The following is a 15,021-nucleotide window of genomic DNA, read 5'->3' as shown; positions in this document are numbered from 1 at the left end:
CACAGCTTTATCCATCCATGTATCAATGCACATGGATGTTGCTTGCATATTCTGGCTATTGCAAATAATACTGCAATGAACACAGGAGTGCATATATCTTTCTGAAACAGTGTTTTCATTGTCTTTGTGTAAATACCCAGCTGTGGAATTACTGGATTGCATGGTATTTCTATTTTTAATTTTTTGAGGAACCTGCAGACTGTTTTCCATAGCAGTGGCACTAACTGACATTTCTAACAGTGCAAGAGGTTTCCCTTTTCTCCACATCCTCACCAACACTTGCCATTTCTGTCTTTTTAATACTGGCCATTCTGACTGGTATGGGTTCATATCTTATTGTGGTTTTGATGTGAATTTCCCTGACGATCAGTGATGCTGAGCATCTTTTCATGTGGCTGTTGGCCATATACATCTTCTTTGGAAAGAATGTCTTTTCAGGTCCTCTACCCATTTTTAGTTGGATTATTTGGGGATTTTGGTGTGGAGTTATAGGAGTTCTTTATATATATTGGATATTAACTTCTTATTGGATATATTCTTACACCAATCACAAAAATAAACTTGCAATAGGTTATAGATTTAAGATTCATAGGTTAATGACCTAAATGTGAGATGTGAAGCCACAAAACTTCTAAGAGAAAACACAGGCAGTAAACTCTTCACATCAACCTTAGCAACATAGAAACCCTGTTTTCTGGGTATGTTTCCTCAGGTAAAGAAAAGAAAAGCAAAAATAAACAATTGGCACTACATTAAACTAAAAAGTTTTGCTGAGTGAAGGAAACAATCAATGAAATGAAAAGACAAAAAAAAAAAGAAAATTCAGTGAAAATAAATGGGAGAAGATATTTACAAATGATATATCCAATAAGGCATTTAATAGATACACATGGAATGAATAATTGAAAGGTTGAATTTGACAATGTTAAATGAAAATAAATGCCATATAGAGCCCACTAGTTTCTAACAACACTTGTAATCACTAAAACGTAATTTAATTAGTAAAACTGAAATTGTGAGGAAGAGGAAAACTATAAGCAATTTGGGCCCAAAGAAAAAACCTGGGCCCAGAAGGTAACAGAAATACACCCCACTATTCATTGGTTTGAAAGCTCTTTGCTCTTACAGATTAGACCTAGCAAGTCAGAGAGGAGAGGGAGAGGGATGGAGAAAAGGAGGGCAAGTGGGGAGTGAGGGGAGGAAGAAGAAGAAGGGAGAATTCTAATTATCCAAACTTCTCTTTCATCAGAAGAAAATGGAATCTAGAAAGTTGCTTGTCCATGGTCAGTCAGACATTGGGAAACGAAGCTGGGACTTAACAATCATACCACAAATAATTAAAGCAGAGTAAAAACAAGTAATATAAAAGAACAGTTTACTTTGTGCATATGATGTTAAAACCTTAAAACTGTTTCACTTAATCCCGACCATTTTGTTTATGTATACTGTGCTTCAGTTTTCTGTTTTGTTATTGCTTTTGTTTTTGCTTTTTAGCCACATTCATGGACTGACTTACTTGAAAAAAGATTCGTTAAGTCCTTACTGTATTCCTGGTTCTATGCTGGGCACTGAGGAACCAAAAAAGAAGTAGGGTATATTTCTGTTGGTGCTTTGTGCTTCCCCTAGCCAAACACACTTATGGGTTGTGGTCTTGTCTACAATTACCAAATAACCATCTGTGTTCACTTCGCTTTGAGTTCTAAAGACTAGCCTCAATCAAATGCTGCTTCTAGGTTTAGTTACCCACATGCCATCTGCCAGGTTCTGGTCTAGGTGCTGGGGAGAACACTTGTGAAAGAGACTAAACTCCTGGCCCTCATGGAAGTTACATTCTAACTGGCCGCAATGTGGTATCATCTGGAAAGCTTTTTAAAAAACTGAATATAGTTACACCCACAAAGATTCTGATTTAACCGGTGTGGCCAGTGCCTGAGCATCAGAAGTTTCAAAAGTTTCTTGATTCTAATGTGCAGCTAAGGCTGGGAACTTCTGGTTTCTTATATTCATTTGCATTAATATTTGATTTCAGTCTGACTTGACTTCTCATTGTCCATAACCATCAGTATAACAACTTCTGAATCCTGTGAGACCTAGTGAATCGTCAAGCCTGAGGGTGGTCTTGGTGACCACCAACATACCACCTTACTTTTAGGGCCATCGTCATGTCCTACTAACTCCAGGAAGCCCTTCCTCATTCAGCCCAGTGTGATTTATCCCTTCTTTGCCACTAAATTGCATATTGCCCTATCCTTTCAAAAGTTTCATTGATCTTTCACTTGAAAATCTTACTGCCCCAACTGGATAATTATAGAACTCTCATGAATACTGTATATACAATGTTATACCTAATCAGACATTCAACAGAAATCTGTTATGCTGAACTAAATTCAGATACTTATTGGCGACTAATCAAATACTTTTAGAATTTGCAATTCAAACAAGATGGTTACAGTGGAGATATTTAGCTCATCGTATGCTAAATTAAAAAACAAATATCATAAGCAATGGTAGACTTTCTTCTCCCACTAGCCAAGTGAAAAATGCACAATGGTCATATTAACAGGAGATGGTTATTTTCTCTTCCTACCACTTAATTGTTCATGTGTGTAATGAATTATATATGATTATATACTAATCATATATATTATGATTATATCATATGATATCACTGATATCATATATCAATGATTACATATTAATGACATTTATTGGCAAACTGGTAAAAAGGAGATTGACTCAGTTCAAAATGTATCTTTATACGAAGCAAGTACTATTCTTTCTTTGAAGAGGGCTCTCAATTATGTTTTCTTCTTTTTTAAGATTTTATTATTTAAGAGAAGGCGCACATGCGCCTTGAGAAGGGGAGGTACAGAGGGAGAGGGAGGAGCAGGCTCCCCATTAAGCAGGGTGCCCAGTGCAGGGCTCCATCCCAGGGCCCTGAGATCATGACCTGAGCAGAAGGCAGACGCTTAACCAACTGAGCCACCCAGGTGCCCCTTGATTATCTATGTTTTCATCTTAGCATTTGCTATCCTTTTAAATATATCTCAGGCACTTTCATCATCATAAAAATATTAGGGACGCATTTTTACTGCTGAAAGGATCCTAAAGCTAATTTACCTCATTGAGGAAATGGGAACTCAGAGAAGTTAAGTGACTTGGTCAAAGACATACAACAATTTAATGAAGAAGCTGGTGACAGACTCAGGTCTCCTAACTTCCATCTATGTTTTAACTGCAGTAGTAGTTTCACTTCTCAACTGTGGAGACTCATATACAAATCTAATTTGCACAGCACAAACATATTTCAGAATTGTTTCTTATTTCTCAGAATATAAGAAAATATGTTGCTGGAAAATGCACAAGTAACCCCAGGAGCCAGAAAAGTACTCTCTTTTTTTTTTTTTTCTGGCCATAAAGTGCTCTCCAAGTATTTGTGGGAGACCCAAGAGTATGCCCATTGCTTGGATGTGGCTGCTATCTGGTTGCTACCATATGGACTCTGCTTTTTCTTTCCTCTTCTGCCACAACCCCCTCTAGTGGGTAAGGCCCTGTTAGATACTAGCACATAGTGGATACCATTCCTAGTCACCCACATGATTTGCAGGCCCCCCAGCATTTCCACTGGGTGCCATTTTCACTTTGAGTTAGACTTGCTGGTTCCCCTGGTTATAGTCACTGCTGTGTTCTTCAGCCAGTTCTGGTAGGCACTGCTGTTTCATATCAGACTCCATGGCTATCACTTGACCTGAAATCTCCCTTCATGTAGACATGATGTACTGAGTCCTAAGGTGCAAGATTATAATGGTGCCTTTTATGCGACAGAGGAGAACCAAAGCACATGGACCCAATTTTTACATATTATTACGGCAAACAGTCTTAGAGCTCTTCTTCTCTTTGGAACTCAGATATTAACTAAGGAGAAGATCTAAGAGTAAAGACACCAGGCTATCGATTTCAGCAAAACTATTCCAGGTTTTGCTACTAGGTTAATTGTTAGTAATAGGGTTATGTCTTTTCCCTAGGAAGTATTCCAGTTCCTCAACCAAATGGTGGTTTCCATTTTCCACTCAACACACTCAGAGAACTTTCCTCCATTAGTGAAACTAGTTCTCCTAGTCTTGAATGCTTCTTGGAAGGGCGAGAGATGGAGTGAGACGTACAGATAAACTAAACTTATGACAAAAAGTGTGGTCAAAGATGGCATATTGTTACCAAGTATTATAATTATCAGTAGTCACAGTCAAAATATTCATCCAAACCCATTATAATTCCAAAGATTCCAAAGCAACTGACTTTATGTATTTGGTATCTCAGGGTCTAAAAGATCAGTCACCTTGATGATGAATGCTGACTGTACATATGTCTCCTTTCTATTTTTATTTTCTAAGCAATAAAATAAATTGTGATAAGATTACATCACCAAATTCATTCTTCTACAGATTCTCTTGTACAAATGCTTTCACCTTTAAAGAGCATTTTATCTTATAGCAAACAATAAAAATGATATAATTATTTTTATAAAGAGAATTTTAAAATAAAAATAATCTGTGCATATTTGAATAGAAATGTAAATGTAAAATATATATTAAGATTTTCTCTATATGGTCATCTTCCTAAAACATTCAGATCTAAGTGAAAAATAAAAATCAAGTAAAATAAATGTGACTGGCAAATTTCAGGTTGATTCAAGAGTTGATGTGTATTAATAACACAGTGATAATGGATGACATTTACTGAGCATTCACAAGAGTAACCAGCATATATATATATATATATATATATATGGCTGTCATATATTAGCTCATATAATCTTCACAGCAACTCTATGCCACAGATGTTATTATTATACCCATTGTAGAGTTGAGGAAACTGAGACAGAGAGAAGGTATCTGATAATGGTGAATGGCAGAGCTGGGGGTCAAAACCAGTCTGATTCTAGCCCTAGAGCTCTTAGCCCATACACTATATTGTCTCCCACAGGTAGCAGGTCCTCTTTAAGAAAAATGTGCAAATAAATCACATGCAGATTATTTCTAAAGGGAAATTCTGTAGATTCAGAGACAACAGTAGCAAAACAAAGATACCCAATGTTTCCTTACGTTGTTATCAGAATATGTTACATGATAATACATGAAGAGTTAATTGAACAATATTAAGGCAACTTATTGTTCCATTAGGGGGCAAAGATTTCTATGAAAAAAAAATTGAAAAATTCTCTCCACAATGTCCTTCCTCTTTGGTCTTTTACTACTCTTACTCTTTTCCTAAAGGGTCTGTTATCCACTTATAGATGGCAAATGCATCTTTTTTTTTTTTTAAACTTACAAAATTTCTTATATACTTCAGGAGGCCATACTATTAGTGGGAATTATGGGAAAAATATAAAATTTGAAACTAAAGGATGTGGATCATATTTCTAATTATTTTACCTTGTATTGTGTGAGTTTTATTCAAACACAACACACATTATCTAATGGCTGCTTTTACTATATCAGCAGAGATGAATAATTGTAACAGTGCCCGTATAGCCTAAAGTATTCACTAAATGGCCCTTTATAAAAAAAAATTTGCCCACCCCTGGTCTTATACTATTTCTTCATATAACAATGTTTGGTGATTGCTCAGTTTTTATTTAATTGAGCAATAAAGGTAAACAAGGTTGCATAAAGAGGTGTTTTAACAAATTTGTTTTCCAAGGAATAATCTAGAGCCCTCTCAACCAAAAATGCAGATCAAGTTATTCCAACATCAAACACAGCAGACATTTGGTAGTTCTCAATAGAGGGGTGTTTATTTCAGAACTATACCATAAACCATCATTCTGGAAAATAAAGTACCTTTTCAGAAGAGCTAAAAGCAATTTAAAACATCAGCTGAAATGAACTTTGGGGTAGAATCTGGAGTCTGTGCCTTTGGTTGGTGGGAAAACCTGAATGCGGAAAGGCTATACTTTTTCTCTTCTACCTCCTCACTCTTACTTCCCACTGCTCACCTAATATCCTTTCAAAATAGTCTTTAACACCATTTAGAAATTGAAGTAAAGTTTGTGTTAGTAACACCTAGAGTTGCTTCGTCTATGTGTGCCTTTCACCACCACCGCCTCCAACCTCAACATCCACCTTCGAACTCCTGTATCTTACCTGTTTCTGCTACACCTTGAACCATACACTATGCCAATCACATGCCCACAGGCTGAAGACCCTCCTCGTGATAAAGACTCCATTTCATTAACTGTAGTAGCAAGATGAATATGCTAAAAAAAAATCAAACTATCAAATCCATATTTTTTCTTTGAAATATGAATTATCAACTCAAAACATTTAATATGAAAAAATGTATTTAAAGTCACCCATCCTTCTACCAACAAATGAAATTTTTTGCAAAGCTGTTTTTGCCAATTGTGATACGAAAGGCCATTTTAGCTAATAGTTATTGTTTTCAACAAATAATTTGTAAAGGTAAAATGAATCCTAGATTTGAGGAAATTTTGTTCTTGTCACATGAAGTACCATAGATCTGTGTTACTAAGTCTTACGCCTATGAATCAAAACTTCCAGCTGTCAAAGCTGTACACAAGTAATAACTGTTGTCAGGAATGACAGAGAAAAAGAAAAAGACAAAGGAAAGGGGGAAAGAATGAGAATTACAAACAGAGTGATTTCATACTTATCACCAAGAAATTGTGAAAAGAAATATGTACTCAGTAATTCTTAGCTAAAAACACATTACCTGTTTTGCCCTAAATCCTAAACGGAAGTCATTTTCAGTTAGTGCCATTGTAGATAAGGCAATGGAATGATGGGAAGACTAAAATGTTAAATAAAAGTTTTCTCAGTGATTCCCTCTTCTCCCCTTCTAAAGAGAATTTCTGCTATCTCATCTTTGTAGGCTAAGCACAGGTAAGAGATAGACACAAATATTGGGAGAAACCTAAATCTATGACAAGGAGATCCTGAAGGCAGGAGTGAACAATGGAGTAAAGAAAATGTCTCTGGGGACAGGGCGGGCACAATGAAGAGTGTCCCAGGACATTAGGAAGAGAGAGCTGAGTACATAAGCACAACTTCAGACAGAGGATTTTCTGTGACGTGTGATAGTAATAGTTACTATTGCTCCAAGACCTGTAGCCTGAGAGCCTGAATAGAAGTATTACCTGAAAAGAGGGAGAGATTTATAGAGTGCCACTTCACTCTGCTTCTCAGTCTCACTCCAGACCACAAAGGACACCTCTCAAACTGCCTCGACCTGGAAACAGAGAAAAGAATCTATACCAACCACAGGACCACACCCCCCCCCCCCCAAACTGAACTTCAACTAGGACAAGAAATACTTTGGATCAGCAACTCTTCCTAATCAAAAAGTTTTGTTGACTTTTAACCTGGGCTAACAAGCCAAAGTCTAAAACAGAAAGGATCACCTTTATTCCTCCTGCCTAAGGCTACTGAGCAACCCATTTATCTTCAAGTTCTTCTCTCAAATAGTGCCCCAGAATGCTGCCTAAGGGGAAATGGTTGCAGCTGCTTCTTAATGCAATTTTTGTCAGGAAGATAAGTTTCCTCATTGAAAGGGTAAATGGAAGAAGAAAAGGCTTCTGCAAACTGTCATATTTCACAGGAAAAAGGCCTTTTAAAATTCCCTGGGAGTTTGATTCTCTCTTACAAACCAAAAGAGCTCTAATTGCTCTGCATGGAGATAAGCAAGATAAGTCTTGTTCCTTCAGTCCAAACCTAGACAAAAAGTTTAATTCTCTGAAAGGCTGTTCCTCTTCTATTAAATCACATTCTTTCTGGATATAAAGTTGGCCAATCCCAACAGTCTGAAAATGTGCTGCATTTAGTGGAATGTGATTTTCTTTAGTCAAAAGAAAGTCACTTTTCAGCTTGTCCTTCTAGATCCCTGGCAAAGGGGTAGTTAGCCTCTTCTTTACGTTTCTCTCTGCTTCCATTTCAATGCCATCAGCTAAACAGAAGGCTTTTCAATAGACACCAACCCTAAATTACTTCTGCTGGAAGATCTCATGGAAAGAAGCACCTGTAAAACAACTGATTTTTTAAAAAATGATATGATATATTTTAATTGGTTAAATTACTTTCATAAGGAATCTTTAGGAAGCCCACAGGTTGGGAGCAACGTTAATTACCTTGGGAATATACAGGCTAGTAGAAACGTCAGCCATGGAATAGTCAATCCATTTAAACATTAATAATGTACCCCTTTAAGGGGGAAGACAATTTGGATATTTTCTCCCTCATTTATTAAAATGGCTATTGACTATAGATAGATCTAGGATTTAATTCATTCATTTACCTCCTTCTCCATGCCAGGTTCTAGTGATAAAAAGATAATATACTGTACCTGTTCTCGAAAAAGGCTAAGAAACTAGCAAAAAAGCAAGTATCCTATAATAATAATGTATTATAGCCATACTTGTGATATGAATAAAGGAGTGAAGGAATGCAGAGGAGGAAGTAATTTGGCCAGGACTCAAAAAAAAAAAAAAAAAAAAAGGACGTAAGAAGCCTTCAGTAGAAGGGAAAGTCTAGCCTAGCTGGCTTTGAGAAAAATCTGAATTTGCCAGGCAGGAGCGTGACAATGGGGTTCCAAAGACACTGAAAGTCTGTATCACTTTGAGGAAAGGCAGAGAACCTGGCGAGCATAAGAAGCAGGGTCAAAGGGTTGTGAGACAAGGTTAGCAAGATGGGTTTTTGTAAGGCCTTGAATACCATACAAAAAATTAAAACTTTCTGGAGACTCTAAGGACTGTCAAAGATTTCTGAGCAAGGAAGAAACTTGGAACAAAACTACAAGCCAGAGAGATTACCATGACTTCGCCATTTGCTTAAAGTAAACGTGAAACAATAAACAGTATATAACAAACTTTTTAAAAACACATTTGCTTTTAGTTAGATTTTATAGTTAATCACTTCTAGGGTAGGGACAGAGAAGAAATCCTAACCAACTACTTCAGACTTTTCATTTTGTGGGTGTGCTTACACTCAGCAAAGTTACACTCAGATAAAATGTATTTTCAAATTTATCCATTTTGTACCCTAATTATCAAGGTTGGATTTCTGTTTAAGATGCCTATGTGTCTAAGCACCACATATGCTCAGTATTTATAAAATTTATATAAGAGGGACTGGAGTCTAATATTGTAATCATTATTATACTAACATCATTCTTTATGTAACAGGTTCATTTTCTTTATTACTCTTTCCTTTGTGTCCTCTTCTATGTGCAGAAGGAAGATTAGAATCTTGATGTGCTTTATTGTGACTGAATACAAAAAAAACTCTTTCCGTAGGGGGAATGTAGAAAAGATGCAAAAAAGAGAGAAAAAGCATGAGAGAGAATTCTCCTCATAAAGACATTCTGAAGGCATCCTGCTGTGTCAGTTAGATCCTACAGCTGCTCGAAATAGGAAATATCCGGAAGCACTGTGCTGTGTAATGGGAGAGGAGCTCTCATTTTTTAACTTTCTTGCTCCAATGGTGTCCTAGCCAGAAAGTCATCTGGGGGCATGAGCTAAAGGAAAATACACATTAAGGTTATACTTGATGCAAAATGTATTAATATGATGAATATTTAAAATCAAATCTGAAACTTAGAATGTTCACTTGCCAAAAAATTTTACACACACACAAGCACACATATACATTAAATAAGTCCTGTTTACACAAAATTTAATATAAAAAATATTAAGGTCTGTTGCAAACTTGGTCATAAAATGGAGTTAAGCATTTTTACAGTATCTTTTCAAATAGAAAACAAATACATTAAGCCACCAGCCTTTCCGAACCTAATGTTTTACTTAAGTTTTAAAGGGAGAAGTTAAACACTGAGTCTTTATAGAGATCCAAATAAAATAAAGAAACAAGGATATGATTTAATATTGTAGGTTCACTGACCTTCCTTTGTAAAAACAAAACAAAAACCACTATAAGTGAATGGTTATAACCCTCAACGACCAAGAGAGGTAAGAAGATGGGAGATAAAGGCACAATGTAATGAGGGAGGATTGTCCAAAAAGCCCTCCATGTTTTCAGTCTAGATTCTTTTCAATAAAGATTGATTACAGCCTTCAAGGCAGAATGTATTTATTTATATATATATATATATATATATATGTATGGTATACCAAAAAGGGGTTTTCTGAACTATTTATGCTATACGCCTCTTGTTTCCAGTTGTGTTCATTTGGATTTATTCTTTGTGGAATTAAGAGGTAGTGTTACATATAAGTAGAGATTCAAATGGAATCTGACAAACGGAATCAGAAAGTCCTTTCTCCATACATAACCATGCGAGCTTTGTGAACTTCAGTTCCCTTTCAGTGAAAGCAGGAAAATAACAGTTGTATATGTGATAAATTACACTTTCTGCTACCTTACGCATTATGTTTTCTACTGCATTTCTTTGATTCTAAGTTGCCACTGATTGTAAGTCTCACTTGTGAGTTAGTGAACAGTTTTTCTGAACATTTCTGAATTAAGTGAATAAAAACATTAGTCTTCGAATGAAGAAAAATTTATTTTTAAGGAAATGTTCAGTTAGCTTTAAAGATCTCCAACCGCCAATTACTTTGTCAGGAGGACGCCATCCAGTTGTAGAAGGTCCCAGATAGTTTATCTTGTGTTTAAAAATACATATATTCAAACAAATTAACTTCAACAACAAAGATTTTAAATAGTTTAAGGTAGGGAAAATGGAAAAAGAAACACCATTTATGGGATATTGGCTACTTGCCCTGTACTATGTGTTTTATATAAGTTCTTTCTTTTAACATTTACTGCAATCCTATGAGATACATTCTACTTTACCCATTTTACATGAAAGGAAACTCAGGCTCCAAAGAGGTAAAAACAAAATGAAACAATAAAATACTTGACCAAAATAAGATATCTAATAAGCAGCAGAATGGCTATTCAAAAAACCTAACACCCTTTCCATTATAATGCCTCTCCAAGAAATGTCAAATTGACAGCTTTAAAAAACACCAACAAAATCCCTGCTAAAATATACTTTTATATGCTTAATTTGTTAAGAAATGTATCTTTTATACTTACTCTTTCATCACTAAGGCCAATGTCTTCCCCAGAGATAATTCGGAGTGACTCTATTTTTACATTCTAATTAATGTCAACTTTTTAAAAATTCAGTTAAGATCCCATTATTTTCACATAAGCCAGGATACTCGTTCTTTAGTGAGACTTAATGATTGATGACTTGTATTCTATTCCTGGCTATACTTGCCAGGACGTAGGCAGTTAGGAGCTTGTGTGAAGCCAGGCTGGACTGGCTTTGAGTCACTGCTTCACCGGGTTCGGGTTCGGGGGACCCTGGACGAGTTACTGAGCTTCTTTAAGACACAGTGTCATTAGCATTTATGAGTTCATGTTCTAAAGCTCATAGTCCACTGCCTAGCACCGAGTAAGCCTAGTTGATTCATTCCATAAATACTTTAAATGTAACTGAGGTATAGAGCCTATAAAAGGGAACTGGAAATTTCAGTGCATTTAACTTGAGCTGGGGCAGTGAGCAAAGTGCACTCACTGTGTTTCATACACAGAAATAATTAAAACTGATTTTAGACTCAGGCATGTAATATTCAGCTCCATTGCTAATTAACATATCGAATATTGCCTTCCCTTTGGAATTGGAGAAGGACTGGTGAAAACTGCCTAACAGTCTACAACACATACCTTTTAGAGATCACACCTTGATCACAACATCAAGGACCACGGTAAAATGTCAGTTTGTAACAAATGGGAAATACCTAAAGGGTGTTTCCCAGAATTTGTTCCACCGACACTGATCTTATGACATATTCCAGGAAGAAGGAGAACTCCCTGTAATTTTGGATTCATATAAAATATTCCCTTTTGGTGATGCACGATGATCATGTGCTCTGTGACCATCTGCAGTAAGGAAGCCTATTTAACTCTATTTACCGATTTATAATTTCCTGAATTTGCATGATCACACATTTCTTTTTCTTCACATAACATCTATTAAAATAAGTTCTATGGAAACATAGTCCAGGATTCAAAGTTCTCTTTAAATCCCTACCAAAAGGTGCATTCAAAAAAAAAAAAAAATCTCTTCTTTAATTTCTAGTAAAAGCAATGGCATAATGGATCTCCTCTTCAGTTTTCAGAAAAATTGTGCTACAGAGGCATGGAGGGCATGTTAAAATTTCAACTAATTTTGTGCTGAGGGCTACAGGATGAGAACAGCATATGGAAAGGAGTCTTACACTTCCTACCTACATGAACTGTTTTAATTCCATAAAAAGCTGTACAATTTTTTTTTTATTTTTGGCAATGGATTTCTGCTACTGAAATAATGTGTCTTTAGGCTATAATATGACTGGAAGAATTCACTTTGTCCTAGCAAGAGAGAGAAAAAAAAACACATTGGACTAGGGATTCTTCCTCAGCACAAAATAGCAACATGTATCTCACAATTGATAAATGTGTTTATTATAAGGAAGAAAAAAAATTCTTTTATGGTAAAACAGGTGTCAGCTTACTGGTCACCAATTTAGGAAAGTCTCATTAAATTCAAAACACCCAAATGAAAATCAAACAACCATGGCAAATAGTGTGCCTCATTTGCATGTTTCTAAAATCTACTGCAAGATAGAATATGCTGTACCCTAATTATATTGGTTTCCAGTGGATTTAAAATTAAAATTACAACTTTCTCATTAAAAAAAAAGTACGTATTTACAGAATTTTAAAAGTTCCAAGAATGAAACTACAGCTCTAACAGCATGATTCTAAAGGAATAGTAAATCTTAACCAATCTTGAAGGCAGTCATGATAATAGCAACTATTTCTCAACAAAGGAGAGGCTAATATTCTATCATCCTGAAATGATATTTCACACAGCATTATGACTACGTGGAATACTAGGATAAAAAAAAATCAAGATTCTCCATACCCTCTTTACATGTCACTTTGCATAGCGGTCTTTGATGTTCTTCATGATCACATGTTTCTAATGACCACTTTTCTAAATAAGAAAATACCTCCAAAGTATATTAGGCAGCTCAAAGGAATGGCTCATCCAAACATGTTTCTTTTTGGTGTCATCTGATTATATGGCTTATGCAGATGAAACACAGATATATACCAATGTAGGTTCCCTTTATTAATATCTGAGGGGTCATTTTAAGTTCAACTCATTTATAGAGTCATTATCTGACAAATGACTTCATGTTATGTAACTATATAGGTTGCTATGTTAAAGTAAGCCTTACAAGTAGCTTTCAAGAAATTAACATTTTTTTTTACTTTGACTATTCATAAGTAAATTAGTTAGTTGAAGTCCACCAATCTGAGTCACTCAAGCTTGAGAACACTATAGATGGAATGTTTGTGTTCACCCCAAATTCATGTTAAAATGTAATTTCTAATGTGATGGCATTTCAAGATGGGGCCTTTGGGAGGTGATTATGGTATGAAGGCTCTTACAAAAGGGGCCCCATTAGTATTTTTATTAAAGACACCCAAGAGAGTTCCCTTGCCCCTTCTGCTGTATGAAAACACAGCAAGAAGATGGCCATCTATGAAGCAGGAAATGGTCCTTCACCAGACACCAAATCTGCTGGCACCTTGATCCTGGACTTCCCAGGTTCCAGAATTGTGAGAAATTCCTATCTGTTGTTTACAAGACACCAAGTCTATGGTATTGTTATAGCAGCCCTAACAGATGAAGAAAGAGAGTAACCTACTAAGTAAGGAAGCCTGTATAAACATCCAGTGTGGTAGCCAACTTCCAGTATGACCTGCGGTGATTTTTGCCTCCTGAATTCATTCCCCCAAGCCTCCTCTCCTACAATGAATAGAGCTAGCTGATCTAACTAATAGAATTCTGTGGAAATGAAGTACGGCATCTGAGGCAAGGTCAAGGAGGGCATTGCGGATTCTGCCTTGTTTTCTTGGCTTGCTCACTCTGACAGAAGTCAGGTACCATGTTGTAAGGACACTCAAACATGGAAAGGCCCAGATGGGGAAGAACTAAGGCCTCTTGCCAACAACCAGCACCTTGTGAATGAAACATCTTGGAAGCCATCCCACATCAAGCCTTCAGATGACTGTAGCCCTCTCTGGCAAACTGATTCAATCTCATGAGAAACCTCCAATCAGAGCATCCAGCTAAGCTGCTTCTAAAGCTTTGAGCAGCAGAAACTGTGTGAAATGATAATATTTATTGTATGTTTCAGCCATTAAATTGTGGGGTAGTTTGTTACACAGTATTGGATACTATTAAGTTGTGGGGTGATTTGCTGCATAATAATGGATAAGTATACCCAACATTCAATCCACAGTGTTTTGTAGCTCCTGACTTGTTATAATATGGCTGTTTTATAAGTAAGGCATATATAATTCTAGTGGTAAGCATTGAGTAGAAACTTTCAAAGAAGTTGGGCGTTTCTCTCAAACACCAAGGGTTCATTATACGATGAGTTACAAATAGCACACAAATATAAGTTCCACGAGCGTATGGATTTTGTCTGTTTCATTTTCTACTGTACCCTCAAGGCCTGGAATAGTACCTGGATTACATTAGGTGCTTAATAAGAGTAGATGAATGAATATATGCACATTAGGAGGGCATCTCCCATAACTCCCATTAATCACAAACACTCTTTGCTTTGGAATGCTTTCTGTTATTATAGAAAGGAACATCAGAGAGGAAAAAGAATATTTGCTTTGCCAGGTCTACTTGGAAGACACATCCTGCACTACTACAAATGTTCTTCTATGCTTTCTTCCTTCTTCTCACTACAAAGGACCCTCCACTGAAATTGAAGCTGGCCTTAGGCTGAGCTAACACTGAGTTCAGCTATTTTTCTTAATGCACTCAGGGTAGAGTTTGGTAACACTATGATTGTTAATCATACTACAGATTGTTAATGACTACACAGAAAGCAAAAGAGGGTAGGTAAAGAAGAAGTATATACTCAAGTTTGACTCAGTTCAAGAGTATATTGAAATGATATGAAATTCA

General features: G+C 36.2%; 1 protein-coding gene across 12 annotated transcripts in view; it reads right to left on the bottom strand.

Moving 5' to 3' along the window:
* The window catches only part of OXR1 (oxidation resistance 1), a 680,801-nt gene that overhangs the window by 379,763 nt on the left and 286,017 nt on the right, over nucleotides 1-15,021 (bottom strand). For 4 of the 12 annotated variants that reach the window (XM_057307959.1, XM_048212635.2, XM_057307962.1 and 1 more), the window contains one exon: nucleotides 7,157-7,248. The exons of the other annotated variants lie outside the window; for them this stretch is intronic. The gene's annotated coding sequence lies outside the window, so the exon portion shown is untranslated. The remainder of the gene's footprint in view (nucleotides 1-7,156; nucleotides 7,249-15,021) is intronic. 12 annotated transcript variants of the gene reach the window in all.

The sequence above is a fragment of the Ursus arctos genome, unplaced genomic scaffold, assembly GCF_023065955.2.
Source record: "Ursus arctos isolate Adak ecotype North America unplaced genomic scaffold, UrsArc2.0 scaffold_6, whole genome shotgun sequence".
NCBI lineage: Eukaryota > Metazoa > Chordata > Mammalia > Carnivora > Ursidae > Ursus > Ursus arctos.
This window is presented reverse-complemented; position numbering and strand designations above follow the sequence as displayed.